This window comes from Salmo salar, chromosome ssa06, assembly GCF_905237065.1.
Source record: "Salmo salar chromosome ssa06, Ssal_v3.1, whole genome shotgun sequence".
NCBI classification, from domain to species: domain Eukaryota; kingdom Metazoa; phylum Chordata; class Actinopteri; order Salmoniformes; family Salmonidae; genus Salmo; species Salmo salar.
The window spans coordinates 64,520,171-64,542,071 of NC_059447.1; the positions used below are offsets into that span (position 1 = coordinate 64,520,171).

Consider the following 21,901-nt stretch of genomic DNA (forward strand, 5'->3'; position numbering starts at 1 on the left):
ACATGTCAATACACTCTGGGCTGAAGAGGGTATTATATAAGAGCCAGAGAAGGAGGCTGGAGGATAGGGGAGAGAGCACGTACACAAACATATACACACACACACACACTTGCGTCCATACACACAGAGGGACACTTCTCCTGGGTTTGTACACTGGCCTGCTACTTCGTCAGCACTTTATAGGCGTTTGACGTGACGTTGCCATGTGAGCTAAACCAGGCTCCGACTTTCAGTGTCACATCTTCCCAGCTATTGACCTCTTTTCACTCCCCCCCCAAATCAAAACAAACATCTTGGTCTGGCGTGAGGTAAGGGTGTAAGGAGTGCTTCAGGCTGAGTGGCCAACTGTGGCTAATCATATACTGTGACGCATCCATGGTTCCTGCCTCTGACTGCAGAGTGGATGAGCATCATCGCCATCTTCCCATCATCTCATCATTGGAGTCAATAAAGAGAAGACACCGTCTGTCCGGCTTTCACGTCTCTCTCCTCTCTCCCTCCTCTGGTTAACGCAGTGAGAGGCAACCTGAATGAGGCTGAACAGCAAGGGGTCCGCTAATGGCAGACAGGCCAGATTAAGAGATGGAGAGAGAGGAAGTGCAAATATGGCAATGTCAGAGGGGCTCTATCCGTCTCCTCAGCAGGCAGCACTGTCCTGTAGGGCTCACGCACAGACACATGCAATCACAAACACGTGCACACACAGATTCACATGTGTCCATGTAAAGGACTGAGAATTCAGTCATGCTGAGAATAAAATGACAACCTTCCAGTAGCAGGACACACAGGCAGGAAGTGGTGACAATGGCAAACCTTTACCATTCATACAAATCTCACTGGGCGGAAAACCGTTTTTTTTCTCTCTCCTCTTTCACGTGTAAGTGCCTGAAATTGGTGAAAGAAAATATATTTCAAAAACGACTAATCTCTCGCTCTCGCGCTCTCTCTCTCTCCTAGAATATCGTGTACCTCAGTCAGTCCCCACCTCCCCTTAACACCCTCCCTGCTTCTATCTCCTCCTTCTTCTGCCCGCACCCCCTCTCTCGGTCCCCAGACTTCCATCGGCACTCAGCGAGCAGAGCGAGCTAACGAGTGACACTCCTGCCATTTGCTCTTTAGAGAGCGTGGGCGTAGTGAAGTAGCACTTTAGTCACCGCCTGGCACAGCTGCGGGCTCCGGGGAGACCAACTGGTTCTTCCTGCGAGCTCGCCACCTGTTCTGCCATGGCAAAAGAGAGAGAGAGAGAGAGAGAGAGAGAGAGAGAGAGAGAGACAGGGGGGATCAAGCTCACGGTTACAGGGAGGAACAGGTGTGAGATGAGGATCCCTTTGTGGAGTGTCCTCTATGCAGCAGGCAGGCAGGCAGGCAGGCAGGCAGGCAGGCAGGCAGGCAGGCAGGCAGGCAGGCAGGCAGGCAGGCAGGCAGGCAGGCAGGCAGGCAGGCAGGCAGAGGGTTGGACTGACTGACTGGGGAGCATAGCTCTGCATTCTACTGTAGCTCATCATCCCTCTTTGGTCCAGTCAGTCCCACCATGGGACTGTACCACCTAGACTGGTCAGGCTGTATTGGTGGGTTATGGTAGAACTATAGTGTACTGCACTAATGATATAGTAACACATAGTGGGATATAGCTTGTCAGATCCATCTTTACCCTTGCCTTTTATGAACTAACACTCGCACTCAGCATGTGTGGGAAGACAGGGGAGGTAGAGTGGAGGTAAGGGGCAGGCAGGGGGCAGGTCTGCGTATCTTGGTGGGTGCAATCACTCCAGCCCTACTTTATCTCCCCTTCCATCTCTCTCATTAGGACGGACCGACCCGAACTCTGCATGCTTCAGCAGCTTCCCTAAACAGGAAGTGTGCATGGCTGCACAGACGTGAGTTTGTGAGCGCATCATTTGCATGTGTGGTGAAGAGGAAGAGGAAATGAAACCGTGCTTCGTTATGCCTTTACTGTACTGAGCCGCAGCGCCGTACGTTTCCTCATCCCCAAACACTGCTTTCCATGTGCTTTGACTAAGGACACAAGGCCTGCCCAAGGACTTCTGGGTAGCTACAGGAAATGGGAACAAGCAAACTGGTACTCAGCGACGATTCAATCCATCTATTAAAATGCTCTGTTATCTATCTCCCAAGCACCATTGGGAAATGGATCACTGTGTGTGTGTGTGTGTGTGTGTGTGTGTGTGTGTGTGTGTGTGTGTGTGTGTGTGTGTGTGTGTGTGTGTGTGTGTGTGTGTGTGTGTGTGTGTGTGTGTGTGTGTGTGTATTTTCCTCCCCATGGACACAGAGTGAAAGGACAAAACGACGGTTACACAATACAACTCAGAATAATGGATCCACGTGGGTGAACAGGGGTGAATGGGTGTGGACTCATAGAGATGTACCGATGTGCACAGCGTATTCTTTTGTGAGACTAATTGCTTGTAAGCAGAGATAGTGTTCATGTGACGGCTAGGGAATAAATGTGACTTTTAAGTGTATGTGTACACACACCGTTAAATTCCCTGCATATGAGTCTACGTAATCATGGTTCTGTATGGTTATGAATGTGCATGCGTTAGCAACTGAACATGTGCATACATGTGTGTGAGTTCTGCTCTAGATCTGACAAGACTCCTGCAGAGCTCTTGTTCTAAGTCCACACCGATGCAGACGCAGCGTTTTGGCATGCTGCTGCCCCCTGTGTACACCAGCATGAACAGGCAAACAGCAGCTCTCGCTGTGCTACAACATATTGACTGCTCACCTATCCCTCGTGTGTTGATGAAGGTGAAACCCAGACAACACAATTAGCAGCAGCAGCAGCAGCAGCAGCAGCAGCAGCAGCAGCCGGGAGCCAGCTAACAACTTCCTCACATTAGCACAGCCATCAGTCTAGCCACTGCTCCTGACTCCTGGATATCAATTGTTAATGTATCCAATCAATAGAGAAGTAGAATGAGAGAGACAGACAGACAGACAGACAGACAGACAGACAGACAGACAGACAGACAGACAGACAGACAGACAGACAGACAGACAGACAGACAGACAGACAGGCAGGCAGGCAGGCAGGCGGGCAGGCGGGCGGACGGACGGACGGACGGACGGAGGGAGGGAGGGCTAAGGAGAAAGGGGGAGGTTATCTTTCTAGTTAACTGACGTGTTGGGGTTGTGAGTACCTACATGAGAGGCGGACGTCGTGTGCACACATGGCAATCACGTGTGCCTTAATTTTTAGCAGCCATATTTAAATTCCTCCCCTCCCCCGGGGGGGGGAGAATATATTTGGCCACAGCTGTTTCACAGGCTGAGCGCCCCCCTCCTCTCCTCTCCCTTGTTCAGCCCCATACGTCCATACTGTTACACTCTCAATCTGATTCTGCCAAGGACGTGCTGAGCCGCGTGCTGAGGGTTCCCATAGTAACAGAATGTGTCTTTCTACTTTAGGGCTCTCTTTTTCTATCTATTGTCTACCACGCCAGCAGCTTGAATCAAAGCAAATGCCGGGCTGACCAATAGCGCTCATTTATTTTCCTCTCCCGTCAGCTCCCCAGTCCATGACAAGCTTTTGGAATCCCTGCTGTGGTTCATAAAGTGGACCCTTTCATTTTGGATGATGAGGGAGATCGATGTTTAGGTTTTTGGTTTGGGTCTTTGGTGGTGGTATATGGCAGTGATGCTGAAGACTGAAACCCTAAAGACAGCCCAGTCATAGTGTTGGGTAGATTCCTTCCAGGCTTGGCTGTCCAGTGCAGGCCAGGGAGGGCCGTGGGGGCTCAGTACTCAATAAGTGTGTTGCTGTTCCTGGGGTTGCTGTAGCACGTTATAGCTGCGGTAAGCTGCCTGCTCTCCTCTCCTGCTGGGACTCCCCATGGCCATACGGTCAGAGGGGACACGGCAGCTTAACAGCACTTCTACGCCTGGAGCCCTTCCACACACGGGCATAACCACACACACACACACACACACACACACACACACACACACACACACACACACACACACACACACACACACACACACACACACACACACACACACACACACACACACACACATCAGACTCCAACTGCGCCAGAGGTCTCATGTCTTACCCTATTTGCCTTACCCACACCTACTTACCTAGAAAGTCTACGTGTGTGGATTGTTAAATCCCACCAACCCATCATGATGTACCTAAATGTGTCTGCTTCAGGGAGACGGGAGCTGATCTGAGCTAGTAGGGAGCTGACGGCTCATTATGGGGATGAGTTTAGCCCTGGTGACCAGCGTAGCTGCAGATCTCTCTCTGTATCCGAGCTCTCCCTGCCAGGTGTGGAGTGTCTGAGCCCCAGCACCTTGGTCCGATACTCCCGCCTGGCAGCATTGACCTTTCCCTGGGTTTAGGGCTGAAGATGGCAGTGCTGACAGAACCCCGCTGCTTTCAGAGGGAGCTGAGCTGGCTGGGCCGATGCCGCGTGACAAACAGTGACAGCCCAGAACTCAAGGGCATCGCGTGACTGGCCACAGAGCTGAGCCACCTCCACCTCTGTATGCCTGCTCGACACTGCACTGGAGACAGGCACACATTCACTACTACACCAAAGGAGAGAGTAGACCAGAGAAGCCTTATCTGACCCAGCGCATGGTAGTCTGACCTGCTACAGTAGCCACTATCCTATGGGGATTCAACTTCACAGTAGACAGACTCTTGTCTACATGGATGTGGGGTGGGAGTGTTTCCTGTTGAATACGAAATAGGCACCAGTGGAACTCAAATCCTACCTCGCATGAGCCTCCTGGGTGCGTGGCTGGCTGGCTGGGCTGGGGTGACAGCAGGGCCAGAGTGGCCCTGCTGTCACTACCTGTAAGCATGGCAGGCAGTTCCACTAGGAACACGAAGCTATGGGTAACAGCAGAAGGAAGGTACTGCGAGACACGACTGTCACTTGTACAATGCAAGCTCCGTCTATGAGTAAATATACCTTAATGGTTAACGTACTGCTTCGGAAACAAGAAGTCACTGGACAATGAACATAGGTACTGATAATAATTTGGCATAATAATATGAATGTTACCATGTATCAAGCCACTATTCATAAATTATAACACATCAAGCTCAACCCACTTCTGTGTGAGAGTCCATTGGTGCTCTGTGGGAGGAAGGGGTTATGGCTATACACCCACAGGCAAGACTGTATAAATCCTACTTCCTCTGTCTGTCTGTCTGTCTGTCTACACTGAAGACCCATGGAAACTATTTTCCGTTGGACAGGACATGACCTAAATACAGAGAGCCTCCATAAACTGTTTCACGACTGACGTCTTCTCCCAAAACACCATGCATCCCACTCCACTAACAGCTTCAGTTGCACCCCCAATATCCTCTATATTGAACTTTGACGAACCGATGTCTAACCCCTCCCGGCTGTTGACAGCTCCTGCTGCTCAGCTGACTCACTGGCCGCCATTTTGGATCCCACAGTTTTCCAGGGGGTTGCATGAATCTCCAATTAGCAGATGAAACAACAACTGGAGGGCTCTACTACAGTGCTCTCCTGTCATCTTAGAAAAATAGAGCTTGGAAACATAAACATTGCATGATGACAGATCCCAAGGCAGAGAGAAACAAGATTATAAATTCCTTTTAACCAACTAAGCACTTAATACCATTGGATTGTGTCTGCAGGGAAAATAAACAGTTACCAACCCAGAGTTTACTATATGGTACAAAATGAAGAGGAAAAAGTATTGAAGTAATAAACAGTATCGAATTCTATTGCAATATAATATTTAATAACGTATCGATAAAACCATAGTCATTTCAAGAACTGGAAAGCTCTCCTTTTTAAACAGAAAGGGAAGAAGTCTCTCTTTTCTCTTGTTGAGCAGCTTGCCACACAAAGTTGTGCAATTAGTGACATTTCTCCCTGCCTGTGCCCCCGTTACCCACCTACACTGGCACTGCCAGGCTTGTCACCCCGAATCGCAGCCACAGGTAGCACTGAAGCACCCCCACACTGTCACTCCCACTTCCTGTGTGAGCCGGGGACGACGAGATGCTGACATTCACACACTGACGGACGTGTGGGGCGGGCGCACCCACACACACACACACACACACACACACACACACACACACACACACACACACACACACACACACACACACACACACACACACACACACACACACACACACACACACACGCACACACACACGCACACACACACACACTCGGCAGAGTGTGATGGTTATCAGTGTTTTACATGTATTTTTTCTTTCTGCAGCCCCACTGAGAGCCTCAGTCAGTCAAAGAACTGTGCTGCAGCCGGAATGCACACCACCTTCCACAACAAGGCACAAAGGGCAAGCAGTAGAGAGAGACATATAAAGGAACAGGATATGACACAGTGACACGAGTGACAGAAGGATGCTCTTTAAACCTTCAAAGGCTACATTGCTGCACGTTGTCAACAGCGTCAACAACATCATCGGACGCCGACTGTTTCTTTTATCAAGCCCATTGCATGGAAATAATTGCACCATAATTAGTCTGGCGACATTAGTATGTTAATGGATTGACAAAGCGCGCACAAAAAACATCCTACATTTTGGATATTATACTCTTGGCAAAAGAATTGTAACTGAGTTATTTGGTTACCATGGTATTCAGCAGTGACATTGAGAATAATTCTACAAAATAACTACCTTACGCCTCATTCAAACCCGTCTATCGGACAAAGGGACTGCCATTTTACCCTCTAACGACGGGTATTGTGCAAAAAAGAAAAACGGCTTCATTGGTTCTGTTAAAGATCTCTCACTTTTAGACAGAAATTCACACATTAACACATCTAGCAAGCTGTCCCTTCTATGATGTAGCTCCTGTCCTGTGTAAAGAATGATGGAAATGGCTGACCAGACATATACAGATGGAAAAACGGTACAGTCCAGTCAGTAGAGTACAGTATGGGAACATACCTCTGGGATTTGTCAGACTTCTTCTCCCTGGCAAAGTTATCCAGGCACACACCCTCTTCACACACTCTGTGATCGGGGGAGAGAGAAACAGGCTGTCAGAATATAAAGACTAGTGGCTAAACGTGCATGACCATGCACAAATACCACACAAATACCACACAAATCCCAGACAAACACAGTGAAAGTGTAAATTGGTATTCATGTATATTCTGCACAAAGTGAACAGTGAACCTGCTCGCCACACTTTTCTTCTATGTATCTGTGCCTTGTCAGCCTGCTACGCTCCTCTTTCTCCTTCAGGTGGTGTGGTGGAGCCTCTACCACCATCCCCGAGAGAGACCCTCTCTGCTCTCGCCCCTGTCCTCTGTGCCCCGTCCTCTGTCCTACATAGGCACTGTGATGTCACCTCACCTCCTTGGCTGACGAGAGGCAGGTGACAAGAGCAGCACCGAGACACACTGACAAGACCTCTCTCTCTCTCGCTCTCTCTCTCTCTCTCTCTTTATCTCGCATCCTTCATATCTATCTCTCTCCCGACATTATTCAGCATTATCCCAGAGCCAAGCCTCCCAGCAGCCCACCTGACACGGTGTCCTCTGCATCCCTTCAGCGATGGGGAGCCTTGGGGGAGAGGGGCGGGGGGTAGAAATCACAGCCACAGAGTCCGAGTCGCACAAGCCTCTACGAGCGCCGTTCACACGGCTCTGAGAATAAGAACTATTCCCTTCTACTGTCTGCAGCCCTCCCTCACTCTCTCTCTCTCTCTCTCTCTCTCTCTCTCTCTCTCTCTAGCTTGCCTGCTCACTCTCTCTCTGCCTCTAGCACTGCTCGCTGCTCAGAGGCGGGAGCAGAGCGGGAGAAAAAATTATCATATTTCTTTAGCATAAGCAGCTGTGGTCTGATTGGCTGGCTGGGAGCGGAGGAGGAATAAATCGAGCCAGTGACACACCATCAGTGGCTGCTGGCTGGCAGAGTGCAGACATAAAAGTAGGTCTCAGCTGGTTTTATCGCTGCAGAAAGCAAAAGAAAAGAAAGAAATAGAGGGAAAGGGAGAGAGACTACCTCCTTCTGAGAGCAGGAAGGAGGAGGCCATGAGTGCTTCCTGTTGTGCAGCCAGGGCGAGTGACTAGCGAGGACGTCACACAGCGTTCACACTCCTCCAGGGCATCGGCACAGCCGGCGGAGGAAATACACTCCTTTCAGTCACCCAGAGGAGGAGGAGTAGCAGGAGGACAACAACACAAAGACTACTCCATGTGTTTACTCTCCGTCAGAATGTGCCTGCACTGCCGCCCCTCTGTTTCCTAAGTGGCCATGTCCTGCTCCATTGACAGGGGTTCACATTTAGAAGACATATAGCTCTGTGTGTGGGTGGGTGTGCACGTGCATGTGTGTCACACTGATCCATTATGCGGTTATAGTCGACGTGGTCCATGACAGCATCTGAGGAGGAGTGTCATTACTCAGCTGTGAAAAGCCCCATCCGGCCACACTATGCCTGTCTGCACTGATACCCAGCTAGGGCCAATTACACTGTAAATCAACACTTTATTCAGAGAAAACACTTTCATTTAAGGAAAGCAAATACGCCAAGAATCTACAAGTATATGTATGCAGGCTTTTCCCTTTTAAGTAAAGTTTGTCATGATACACAAGAGGGAGAATAAAACTAGTAGGCGTACAAATTATATATTTTTTCACCAATTCTGTCTTTCTCTTTTGAAGGACTACTCTCTTCCATTAGCCTTGAACAGCCTGCCATGGTTTTTCACTGGGCTACAGCCACGGAGCACAGGTGCAGATGTTATCAACCTTCCTACTGTTGCAATTTCCCTCCACCACTTATATCAAGCCATCTGAGGGTAATTTCCTTCGGAAGCCCGGCCCGGCAGACCCTACGCAAACATGGGCCATACGACACTCGAGGAGGGCAACAGGAGGCACATTCTGTTAGCCCAGCGTTGGCTCAACAAAGCATCCTTGTAGAGAGAAAGAGAGAGGGAGGGGGTCGCCTTAGTTACCACTGCCATTTCCTCCTTGTTCCACTGCTGCTCCAGGGGAGCTGTAGTCAGCGCTACATACCACCCCTCCCTCCCTCCCCTCCCCTCCCCTCCCCTCCCCTGCCTCCTAGCTCTGCAGGTGTACATGTGCAGCTAATAGGGGAAACCACAGAGCAGGGTGAGTGTTTAGCAGGGTGAACCACTGAACCGCGTCAGCCCATTAACTGTATGCGGTGCAGGGAGCACGGTGCAGGTGAATAATTCAAAGGGCCCCTCTCAGGGACCCGGTCACAGGTGGCCCTATCACCTTACCTCTGGGGCCTGAGAGCTGTGAGGAGGAACACATACACACTGCTGGGGTTTACACAATGTTTTGCATAATCGACAGCGGTCGGCTAAATAGCCGATAACAGACTCATTGTCAGCCGGCTACTTTTTCCACTTCATTTATTAACTAGGCTTACTTTCATTTAAAAGTTTAAATTCACTAGTCAGAAAAGTCTGTATAGCCTTCTCCCACTAGAATGAACGACATGCATCGGTGGCTAGCTAATGAGTACGGGCCACCCAATATGCACAGAGTCCTTTGTTAGCAAGGTTCCGCTGGCCTCATAGTGACGAATGACATTGTTTTTATGGCTACATTCCTCTACGTGGCTACGTTAGCGTCAACTATGGGTAGCTACCACAGGAGATTGGATTTCTGTTAAGTCCTCACTAACAATGGACCCCGTGCGAATTGGGTAGCCCGTGATCATGCTACCCAATTCGCACGGGGTCCACAGTTACAAATGACTTCCTTCAGGCTAAGGAAGCTAGCTAGCTGTTATGGAAAACTGTTTGTCAACAAACGGAAAATAACTAGCTATTTCCGGTGTCCTAGCTAGCTACTTCCCTCATCTTAACGTTGATAGAAGTCCAAACTCTCGCAGTAGCTACCCATACCCAGGCTCCCGAGTGGCGCAGCAGTCTAAGGCACTGCATCTCAGTGCAAGAGGTGTCACAACAGTCCCTGGTTCGAATCCAGGCTGTGTCACATCCGTCCTAGCGTCGTCCGGGTTTGGCCAGGGTAGGCAGTCATTCTAAATAAGAATTTGTTCTTAACTGACTTGCCTAGTTAAATAAAAAATATATTCCAAAAATTGCTGATGGCAACGTTGCTATCAAAACAATGTAATTTGTCACTATGGGACCAACGGAACCTTGAAACAATGTAGCCCTTGCTCATTGGGTAGCCAAACATCTTCTAGTGATCTATTGATAGGACAGGCGCCTGTCAGTCACTAAGCGAGCGAAGATTTGTTCGTCTGCTGGCTGTCGCCGCCTCTCGGTACCTGTGTTATTTTTTGTGCCCTCTAGTTGACCGCAGTCAGCTCCATGTGAATTTACACGTTGTTTCTCACAACCGTTTTTCTTAGGTTTTGCCACAAACTCAATTGAAACAGTAGATTAGATTCCGTTTTTTACACAATACATTAAATTGAATGAGTAGACTAGACTAGTTTTTCTGACTGTATTACTAATCTAACATCTTCCCTCAAAGTCCCAACCACAGTGACTGATTGACGGGTCTGAAACCCTAACTCTGATTTATAAACATCCTGCCCCGTCCACTGACAATCCCACGGACAGTGATTGATTGACAGGCCAAACTGTCAGAGGGATAGTTTGGACCCATGTTAAATGAGCTGAAATAAAACATACACATAAAAAGCTTATTTATCTCAAATGTTGTGCACAAGTATGTTTACCTCCCTGTTAGTGAGCATTTCTCCTACATTAACATAATCCATCCACCTGACAGGTGTGGCATATCAATAAGCTGATTAAACAGCATGATCATTGCACATGTGCACCTTGTGCTGGGGGCAATAAAAGGCCACTCTAAAATGTGCAGTTTTGTTACACAACACAATGCCACAAATGTCTCAACTTTTGAGGGAGCGTGAAATAGGCATGCTGACTGCAGGAATGTCCACCAGAGCTGTGGCCAGATAATTGAATGTTCATTTCTGTACCATAAGCTGCATCCAACGTCATTTTAGAGAAGATAGGCAGCACCAAGTCATTACACAATTACAGACAGACAACATGAAAAACTACAAGTAATCTAGTAAAAACCATAGAATTCACAAGAGTAAAACAAAATCATAAAACAGCAAATTGTAACGCAAGTTGTCATGGAGAGAAGACCAAGGCGCAGCAGGTATGTGAATACTCATCTTTAATTAAAATAAAGGAGTAAAGCATCCACTTAACAATACAAACGAAGTGACAACAGCTACAGTTCTGCAGGCTAGAAACGCAGTGCAAAAACAACCACCCACAACCCCAAAGAAAAACACACACACCTATATAGGACTTCCAATCAAAGGCAACTATACACACCTGCCTTCAATTGGAAGTCCCAATCATCCACCCAACATTTAACCAACACAAACATGCCACGTCCTGACCCCAAAACTAAAACACTAGCTCCATCTGCTGGTCAGGACGTGACAGTTACCCCCCCCCTCAAGGTGCAGACCCCGGAATGCACCTACCAACAAAAAACCCCAACACAAAACCCATAAACAATAACCCTAAAACAATAAGGGAGGGAAGGGAGGGTGGCTGCCGTCACCGACGGCACTGTGCTACACCCTCCCTCCCCAACCCACCTATCCTGGAGGTGGCTCAGGTGCAGGGCGTGGACCTTGCTCTACCGTCGGCGTAGCCCACTTCGGTGGCGCTGCTAGCTGCGCCGGGCAGATGGGCCACTTAGGCTGACCCTGGCAGACGGACCACTCGTGCTGGGCCGGAGGACAGGAGGGCCCCTCGGGCTGGGCCGGGGGACAGGAGGGCCACTCGGGCTGGGCCGGAGGGCAGGAGGGCCACTCGGGCTGGGCCGGAGGGCAGGAGGGCCACTCGGGCTGGGCCGGAGGGCAGGAGGGCCACTCGGGCTGGGCCGGAGGGCAGGAGGGCCACTCGGGCTGGGCCGGAGGGCAGGAGGGCCACTCGGGCTGGGCCGGAGGGCAGGAGGGCCACTCGGGCTGGGCCGGAGGGCAGGAGGGCCACTCGGGCTGGGCCGGAGGGCAGGAGGGCCACTCGGGCTGGGCCGGAGGGCAGGAGGACCACTCGGGCTGGGCCGGAGGGCAGGAGGGCCACTCGGGCTGGGCCGGAGGGCAGGAGGGCCACTCGGGCTGGACCGGAGGGCAGGAGGGCCACTCGGGCTGGACCGGAGGGCAGGAGGGCCACTCGGGCTGGACCGGAGGGCAGGAGGGCCACTCGGGCTGGACCGTAGGGCAGGAGGGCCACTCGGGCTGGACCGGAGGGCAGGAGGGCCACTCGGGCTGGACCGGAGGGCAGGCTGGCCACTCTGGCAGTTCAGGGCAGTCTGGCCACTCTGGCAGTTCAGGGCAGTCTGGCCACTCTGGCAGTTCAGGGCAGTCTGGCCACTCTGGCAGTTCAGGGCAGTCTGGCCACTCTGGCAGTTCAGGGCAGTCTGGCCACTCCGGCAGTTCAGGGCAGTCTGGCCACTCCGGCAGTTCAGCGCAGTCTGGCCACTCCGGCAGTTCAGCGCAGTCTGGCCACTCCGGCAGTTCAGCGCAGTCTGGCCACTCCGGCAGTTCAGCGCAGTCTGGCCACTCCGGCGACTGTTGACTGGCGGGCAGCTCCGACGACTGTTGACTGGCGGGCAGCTCCGACGACTGTTGACTGGCGGGCAGCTCCGACGACTGTTGACTGGCGGGCAGCTCCGACGACTGTTGACTGGCGGGCAGCTCCGACGACTGTTGACTGGCGGGCAGCTCCGACGACTGTTGACTGGCGGGCAGCTCCGACGACTGTTGACTGGCGGGCAGCTCCGACGACTGTTGACTGGCGGGCAGCTCTGGTGACTGTTGACTGGCGAGGCTGGGTTTACGCCCTTGACTCCTGATGCGTGGGGCAGGTATTGGACGTACCAGCCTGGAGACACGCACCTCCATGCTAGTGTGTCTAGCGGGAAACACCGGACCGAAAGGGCGCACTGGCGGTCTTGAGTGCAGGGTTGGCATCACCCCTTCCGGCTCGATGCTCCCCTTGCCCTGGCACCTGCGGGGCGCTGGTACTGGGCGAACTGGGCTGTGCGTCCGTATAGGCGAGATGGTGCGCACCTCAGCGTAACATGGCGCCCTCCACCTCGTACGCACCTCCCTGTAGTCACGGATAGCTGGCTTACGACTCTTCCCTGGCCTGGCCAAACTACCCGTGTGCCCCCCCAAAAAAAAATCTTGGGGCTGCCTATCGGGTTCCCTTAGCTCCCTTAACTTGTCCGCCCAGAATTTTCTTTCGTCCTGCCAGGTCCATTCCTCCATTTTCTTCTCCTGTGGCTTCCTCCTCTTCTGCTGCTTGGTCCTTTGGTGGGTGGTTCTGTAACGCAAGTTGTCATGGAGAGAAGACCAAGGCGCAGCAGGTATGTGAATACTCATCTTTAATTAAAATAAAGCAGTAAAGCATCCACTTAACAATACAAACGAAGTGACAACAGCTACAGTTCTGCAGGCTAGAAACGCAGTGCAAAAACAACCACCCACAACCCCAAAGAAAAACACACACACCTATATAGGACTTCCAATCAAAGGCAACTATACACACCTGCCTTCAATTGGAAGTCCCAATCATCCACCCAACATTTAACCAACACAAACATGCCACGTCCTGACCCCAAAACTAAAACACTAGCTCCATCTGCTGGTCAGGACGTGACACAAATTAAAAACATTGGCAGGTCAGGGATCCTTCATTAGTGATTTATAAACACCAATCAGGACAAGTTCTTCCAGTTTAAAAGTATTTTGTAAGGCGTTGGCGCAGAGTACATAAAAGCCCTTTTACCAAATTCAGTTCGGACATTTGGAACAGTTAGCAGGATAAAGTCCTATGAACAAAGAGAGTACCCACCACATTTCTGAACAATAAAAATGGTAGTAAACCCAAAATTGTATGGTTGAGAAGCATGAGGTAAAAGGTATGGCAAATAAATCTGGAAGCACAACCGATTGGCAAATTTACTTCAAATTGAGAAAATCATATGACTAAACTGAATAAAAATAAGAAGAAACTATACTATGAAACAAAGGTAAATTATAAAAAGAATGATAGTAAAAAGCTTTGGAGCATCTAAAATGAAATTTTGGGAAAAAAAGAAAACTCAGCTCAATCAATGAATCAGATTGTCACGCCCTGATCTGTTTCACCTGTCCTTGTGATTGTCTCCACCCCCTCCAGGTGTCGCTTATTTTCCCCAGTGTATTTATCACTGTGTTTCCTGTCTCTCTGTGCCAGTTCGTCTGGCATGTTTCTAAGTCAACCAGAGGTTTTCCCCCTTTCTCCTGCTTTTTGCATTCTCCTTTTTCTAGTCCTCCCGGTTTTGACCCTTGCCTGTTTCTGGACTTTGTACCCGCCTGCCTGACCATTCTGCCTGCCTTGACCACGAGCCTGTCTGCCACTCTGATCTGGTTTTGACCTTTTTGCTTGTCCACGACCATTCTCTTGCCTACCCTTTTGGATTAATAAACATTGTAAGACTCCAACCATCTGCCTCCTGTGTCTGCATTTGGGTCTCGCCTTGTGCCTTGATACAGATGGCTCATTCATCACAAAACCCACTGATATTGCCAACTACTTAAATCATTTTTTAATTGGCAAATTTAGGCATGACATGCCAGCGACAATGCTGACACTACACATCCAAGTATATCTGACCAAATTATGAAAGACAAGCATTGTAATTTTTTATTCCGTAAAGTGAGTGTGGAAGAGGTGAAAAAATGATTGTTTTCTATCAACAACGACAAGCCACCGAGGTCTGACAACTTGGATGGAAAATTACTAAGGATAATAGCAGACAATATTGCCACTCATATTTGCCAGATTTTCAATTTAAGCCTACTAGAAAGTGTGTGCCCTCAGGCCTGGAGGGAGGCAAAAGTCATTCCGCTACCTAAGAATACTAAAACCCCCTTTACTGGCTCAAATAGCTGACCAAGCAACCTGTTACCAACCCTTAGTAAACTTCTGGAAAAACATTGTATTTGACCAGATACAATGCTATATAACAGACTTTCAGCACACTTATTGGGTAGGACATTCAACAAGCACAGCACTTACACAAATAACTGATGATTGGCTGAGAGAAATTGATGATAAAAAGATTGTGGGAGCTATTTTATATGACTTCAGTGCCGCTTTTCATATTATCAATCATAGTCTGCTCCTAGAAAAATGTATGTGTTATGGCTTTACACCCCCTGCTATATTGTGGATAAAGAGTTACCTGTCTAACAGAACACAGAGGGTGTTATTTAATGGAAGCGTGTCCAACATAATACAGGTAGAATCAGGAATCTCCCAGGGCAGCTGTCTAGGCCCCTTACTTGTTTCAATCTTAACTAACGACATGTCACTGGCTTTGAGTGAAGCCAGTGTGTCTATGTATGAGGATGACAACCCTATACACATCAGCTACAACAGCGACTGAAATGACTGCAACACTTAACAAAGAGCTGCAGTTAGTTTCAGAAAAGGTGGCAAGGAATAAGTTAGTCCTAAATAATTCCAAAACTAAAAGCATTGTATTTGGGACAAATCATTCACTAAACCCTAAACCTCAATTAAATATTGTAATGAATAATGTGGAAATGTAGCAAGTTAAGGTGACTAAACTGCTTGGAGTAACCCTGGATTGTAAACTGTCACGGTCAAAACATATTGATACAACAATAGCTAAGATAAAGTCTGTCCATAATAAAGTGCTTCTCTGCCTTCTTAACAGCACTATCAACTTGGCAGGTCCTATAGGCCCTAGTTTTGTCGCACCTGGACTACTGTTCAGTCGTGTCGTCAGGTGCCACAAAAAGGGACTTAGGAAAATTGCAATTGGCTCAGAACAGGGCAGCACGGCTAGCCCTTGGATGTACACAGAGAACTAACATTAATAATCTCTCCTGGCTCAAAGTGGAGAAGAGATTGATTTCATCACTACTTGTATTTGTGAGCGGTATGGACATGTTGAATGCACCAACCTGTCTGTTTGAACTACTGGAACACAGCTCGGACAACCATACATGCCCCACAAGACATGCCACCAGAGGTCTCTTCACAGCTGCACCACTTGGTGTGGCAACTGCTCTGCATCTGACTAAGGCGCTCCAGAGGGTAGTGTGTACGGCCCAGTAGATAACTGGGGCCAAGCTTCCTGCCATCCAGGACCTATATACTACGCGGTGTCAGAGGAAAGCCCAAACCGTGTCAAAGACCCCAGTCACCCAAGTCATAGACTGTTTTCTCTGCTCCAGCACGGCAAGCTGTACCAGAGCGCCAAATCTTGGACCAAAATGATCCTTAACAGCTTCTACCCCCAAGCCATAAGACTGCTGAACAATTAATCAAATGGCCACTCGACTATTCACATTGACACCCCCCCATTAGTTGTTTTACACTGCTGCTATGCTGTTTATTATCTATGCATAGTCACTTCACCCCTACCTACATGTACAAATTACCTCAACTAACCTGTACCACCGCACATTGACTCGGTACCGGTACACCCTGTATATAGCCTTATTATTGTTTTATATTGTGTTACTTTTTATTATTTTTTACTTTAGTTTATTTGGTAAATATTTTCTTAACTCTTTCTTGAGTTAAGGGCTTATAAGTAAGAATTTCACGGTCCCCGCTCTTCCATAAGGTGTATTTTTATCTGTTTTTTAAATCTAATTTTACTGCTTGCATCAGTTACTTGATGTGGAATAGAGTTCCAGGTTGTATTCGGCGCATGTGACAAATAAAGTTTGATTTGAGTCCCCAAGTCCAGAACAGACTATGGGAGGCACATATTACTACATAAAACCATGACTACATGGAACTCTATTCCACATCAAGTAACTCATGCAAGGAGTAAAATTAGATTTAAAAAACAGATAAAAATACACCTTATGGAAAGCAGGGACCGTGAAGAGACACAAACACAGGCACAGACACATGCTTACACACACACACACACACACACACACACACACACACACACACACACACACACACACACACACACACACACACACACACACACACAGACACACTATACCCACACATACACATGGATTTTGAGTTGTAGATATGATGTAGTAGAGCTGTGGCCTGAGGGCACAGACTAAATGTGTTGTGAAATCTGTTGTGAATTAATTGTAATGTTTTTAAAATTGTATAACTGCCTTAATTTAGCTGGACCCCAGGAAGAGTATCTGCTACCTTGACACCAGATAATGGGGATCCATAATAAATACAAATATAAATTACTCATTGGTGCAATTGTAATCATTCTTCTTGTTATCAGAAGTAGAAAAAAAACACCATCTCTTCCTCACACACCACACATAAACACACACACACAAACAATAATACACAGCTTCTTCTGTAATATACAGTGCCTTGCAAATGTATTCACCTCCCTTGGCATTTTCCTATTTTGTTGCATTACAACCTGTAATTGAAATAGAATTTTATTTGGATTTCATGTAATGGACATACACAAAATAGTCCAAATTGGTGAAGTGAAATGAATAAAATAACTTGTTTCTAAAAATTCAAAAAAAGAAAAAAACTGAAAAGTGGTGCGTGCATATGTATTCAGCCCCTTTGCTATGAAGTCCCTAAATAAGATCTGGTGCAACCAATTACCTTCAGAAGTCACATAATTAGTTAATTAAAGTCCACCTGTGTGCAATCTAAGTGTCACATGATCTCTGTATATATACACACCTGTTCTGAAAGGCCCCAGAGTCTGCAACACCACTAAGCAATGGGCACTACCAAGCAAGCGCACTATGAAGACCAAGGAGCTCTCCAAACAGGTCAGGGACAAAGTTGTGGAGAAGTACAGATCAGGGTTGGGTTAGAAAAAAATATCAGAAACTTTGAACATCCCACGGAGCACCATTAAATCCATTATTAAAAAATGTAAAGAATATGGCACCATATCAAACCTGCCAAGAGAAGGCCGCCCACCAAAACTCACGGACCAGGCAAGGAGGGCATTAAATCAGAGAGGCAACAAAGAGATCAAGATAACCCTGAAGGAGCTGCAAAGCTCCACAGCGGAGATTGGAGTATCTGTCCATAGGACCACTTTAAGCCTTACACCCCACAGAGCTGGGCTTTACGGAAAAGTGGCCAGAAAAAAGCCACTGCTTAAAGAAAAAAATAAGCAAACACGTTTGGTGTTTGCCAAAAGGCATGTGGGAGACTCCCCAAACATATGGAAGAAGGTACTCTGGTCAGATGAGAATAAAATTGAGCTATTTGGCCATCAAGGAAAACGTTATGTCTGGCGCAAACCCAACACCTCTCCTCAACCCGAGAACATCATCCCCACAGTGAAGCATGGTGGTGGCAGCATCATGCTGTGAGGATGTTTTTCATCGGTAGGGACTGGGAAACTGGTCAGAATTGAACAAATGATGATGGTGCTAAATATAGGGAAATTCTTGAGGGAAACCTGTTTCAGTCCTCCAGAGATTTGAGACAGACGGAGGTTCACCTTCCAGCAGGACAATGACCCTAAGCATACTGCTAAAGCAACACTCGAGTGGTTTAAGGGGAAACATTTAAATGTCTTGGAATGGCCTAGTCAAAGCCCAGACCTCAATCCAATTGAGAATCTGTGGTATGACTTAAAGATTGCTGTACACCAGCGGAACTCATCCAACTTGAAGGAGCTGGAGCAGTTTTGCCTAGAAGAATGGATCAAAAATCACAGTAGCTAGATGTGCCAGGCGTATAGAGACATACCCCAAGATACTTGCAGCTGTAAATGCTGCAAAAGCTGGCTCTACAAAGTATTGTCTTTGGGGGGGTGAATAGATATGCCCGCTCAAGTTCAGATATTCTGTCTTATTTCTTGTTTCTTTCACAATAAAAAATATTTGACATCTTCAAAGTGGTAGACATGTTGTGTAAATCAAATGATACAAACCCCCCCAAAATCTATCTAACAAAATAGGAAAAATAACAAGGGGGGTGAATACTTTCGCAAACCACTGTAAATCACAGTCCTATTTGGGATTATGTGGGAATCCCCATGGGGATTGGGACGGGGGGACAACAAGTTTTAGATACCATGGTCTTCCGTTCCCAACTCGATTCCCTCTCTGGGAAATCAAGTCATTAAATGTGTTGCATGGTTTGTTCTTTGAAACTAAGTGGGGAGAATGAATCTTCCATAATGACAATGGTGCAAAGTAGATCTCCTCTTTCCAGGCTGTGTGTTGTGTTCTGTGTTCCGTGTTCTGTGTCTATTCAGGGCCGTAGCTCAAAGGCAGGGAGGGACATTAGACTACTATTTATTTACCCCACCACAGAACATTTCACTGTATCATTAACCTGCTGGTGTCAAATGGTCCACAGTGTCTCTGTGCAGTCAGCACAGGAAAGACTCTTATAGGTATATTGTGACAGGTACTGTAGATCTGAAATAAAGCTTCACAATAGACCAGCTCCCTAACCAGAGACACAACACAAAAACGTCCACACACAACGAGATGAGTAGAGGGTTTCATCCACTGCTATGTGACCATTGTAAAATTGAGCAATATCATACAGCTTACGTTCTGTATTCCAGGCTCACAACCTCACCGTCCTCCTCTCACAATCAGGTTGCTGGTACTGCGAAAGACACACTAAAATATGTGTGCAGTATGGCATAATATATCCCACTCCTCTCCTACAAAGCTGTGGGACAGATGGTACAGCATGTAGGTTGGTCTTTTAGAATTCATGCCCAGTGTTTGATGGCTATCCACAGTGCCACTCTACTGCTCTCTGCCTTTGGCTGTGGGTGCCCAACCTGAATGATATCCGTTTAGAGTCAGATCATGCTCAACAAAGGTGAATTAGAATGATGGGATATTAGGTTATTGCTGTATCTGCATTAAAGCAATGTAGGACAGCTAAATGAAGGTACTGGGTAACGTAGTCTTCAATTGTGGTACCGTGTTAATAGACTGTTATCATGGATGTAAAGCCTTTGAGCACATCCATTAATGTTTCATGGGGAAAACCTATTGCATGTTGATGGTTAGTTCTGTTTGATGATGAAAAACACATCACTTAGTCACCTGTCATTGTCATGATGACAGACTGAAATATGGATTGAGGACCCAGCAGGTAAATATTATTGACATGGGTTCAATCAGTCAAACATGCATCGGACAGCCAAGAGGGATGTTAAACATGAAAATGTGTCATCCTAAAGACTGGTACTGTATGTGCAAGAGCACTGATCGCTCTAAACTGCCGTTCTATAAAAAGCCATTGAAATATTGGCTTTCTATTAGAAAAATAATATAATAGAAATTCATGTTGACCAAATGGTTGGGAGGAAATAACAGTTAGGCAATGAAACAAAAAATACAAGCTAAGGAGAAAATTTGAATTTTCAACATCACTAGCTCTGTGCATAGGCTGCAGTTGGGTAATCCATACGTAATGGATAATACAAGTCAACTCTTTTTTTTTTTTACATTAAATCATATTATTTTCACCAGAAAGTGGGTCAAAATTAGAGGCAGGCGCCTGAGAACCCCCTTAATGGGCCCCGTTCTTGACGGGGAACACGTCATGGAACATTCCCCGAACGGGCTAGTGTACCACCCACCATACCGCTCACAGACACACACACATTCAAGCACACAGACACATAGGATGTAGGCTACATCAAACTACAGACAACGACAGTCAACACGCACATAAGAGACAATAATATACAAATAGGTGACAGAGAGAGGTGCATAGTCTTGACTGTTCCGTGGAGAGAGAATACAAGCTTCCTGCCTTGAATCCAGTTTAATCGGTTTACAAACCGTTTGCCCGCTGCATTGGCTGTGCAAATTCCTTAGGATATTACGCAACATTCCTAATCTGCGCGCAAGCGCTGGGTATTCCCCATCCCCACATAGCTATTATAATAAACGGAACAAAGACAATAGATTTTTCGTTACAAAATAACGAAATTGTACACTGGAAGTCAACTGACAGTTTATATTTAGTCACTTACCGTGTCACATTTAAAGTTTCGTGCAAAACCCCACGTCCAGGTAGCCTAACATCCCAGAGAAATGACAACCTATGACAACGCTCTTGACACTTCGCTAATTGCCGGATAAAAGGTCACGAGAACACAAGAACGAGCAAAATTAGCAAAGATCGACTTCTGCACTATTCTCGAACCTTATGCTGCCATTAAAAAAAGAAAAGTTGTCAGTAAAAAAATGCTCTTCAAACAGGATTTTTCCGTTTTTGAGGAAGACGCCGAAGTTTAGAGCGTGAGGTTGCGATCGGGAGACACAGGGTTTATTTGTGGAACTACTTCCCAGAATAGAAAAGATGAGAGAGAGAGAATGAGAGAGAAGGCGAATGTGACAGTGTGTTTGCTGCGTGACGTCATCGGATCCCCCAGCGCGACCCAGGGAGAGAGAGGAAGAAGCAGTGGAGCGAGGCAGTGTGAGGTGATAGAGGGACAAGGACATGGAGAATCCGGCCCCGTCCCCCTCTCCACCGTGCTCTGTACAAAGGGAACTCCCTAAGCTGCGCACCCAGGGACGTGACACGCAAACAAACAGACAGACAGACCAGGGTACATTTCATGCGAGGCCCAATTTGAAAATATGTCTCTAGCATATCTTATAAATAAATATACCATAGTGCAATTACTGTGTACCACAGTGATATTCAAAAACAGTGTAAACGTTCTCTTTATTCTCAGGGTTCAAAATGCTATAGACGAAATTGCCAAGGAATGGCATGCACATCCCCCCCCCAATTTAAGAACAAATCGATTCATCCCCCCAATAATTCTTTAAATAAAAAAAAATTGAGATAGGGGCCCCCTGGAGGTCGGGTGCCCCCCCAGATAGCATATGAACACTTCATA

At 47.5% G+C, this 21,901-nt stretch overlaps 1 protein-coding gene across 2 annotated transcripts in view; it reads right to left on the bottom strand.

Moving 5' to 3' along the window:
- The window catches only part of LOC106607821 (HIVEP zinc finger 2), a 97,083-nt gene extending 75,506 nt beyond the window's left edge, over positions 1-21,577 (bottom strand). The window contains exons 1-2 of one of the 2 annotated variants that reach the window (XM_014205212.2): positions 21,026-21,577; positions 6,950-7,015 (exon numbers count right to left, since the gene is read on the bottom strand). The gene's annotated coding sequence lies outside the window, so the exon portion shown is untranslated. Of the gene's footprint in view, positions 1-6,949; positions 7,016-7,530; positions 7,663-21,025 lie in introns of those variants that run through there. The other variant, XM_014205213.2, reaches the window with a different exon arrangement.
- Positions 21,578-21,901: the final 324 nt, after the last annotated feature.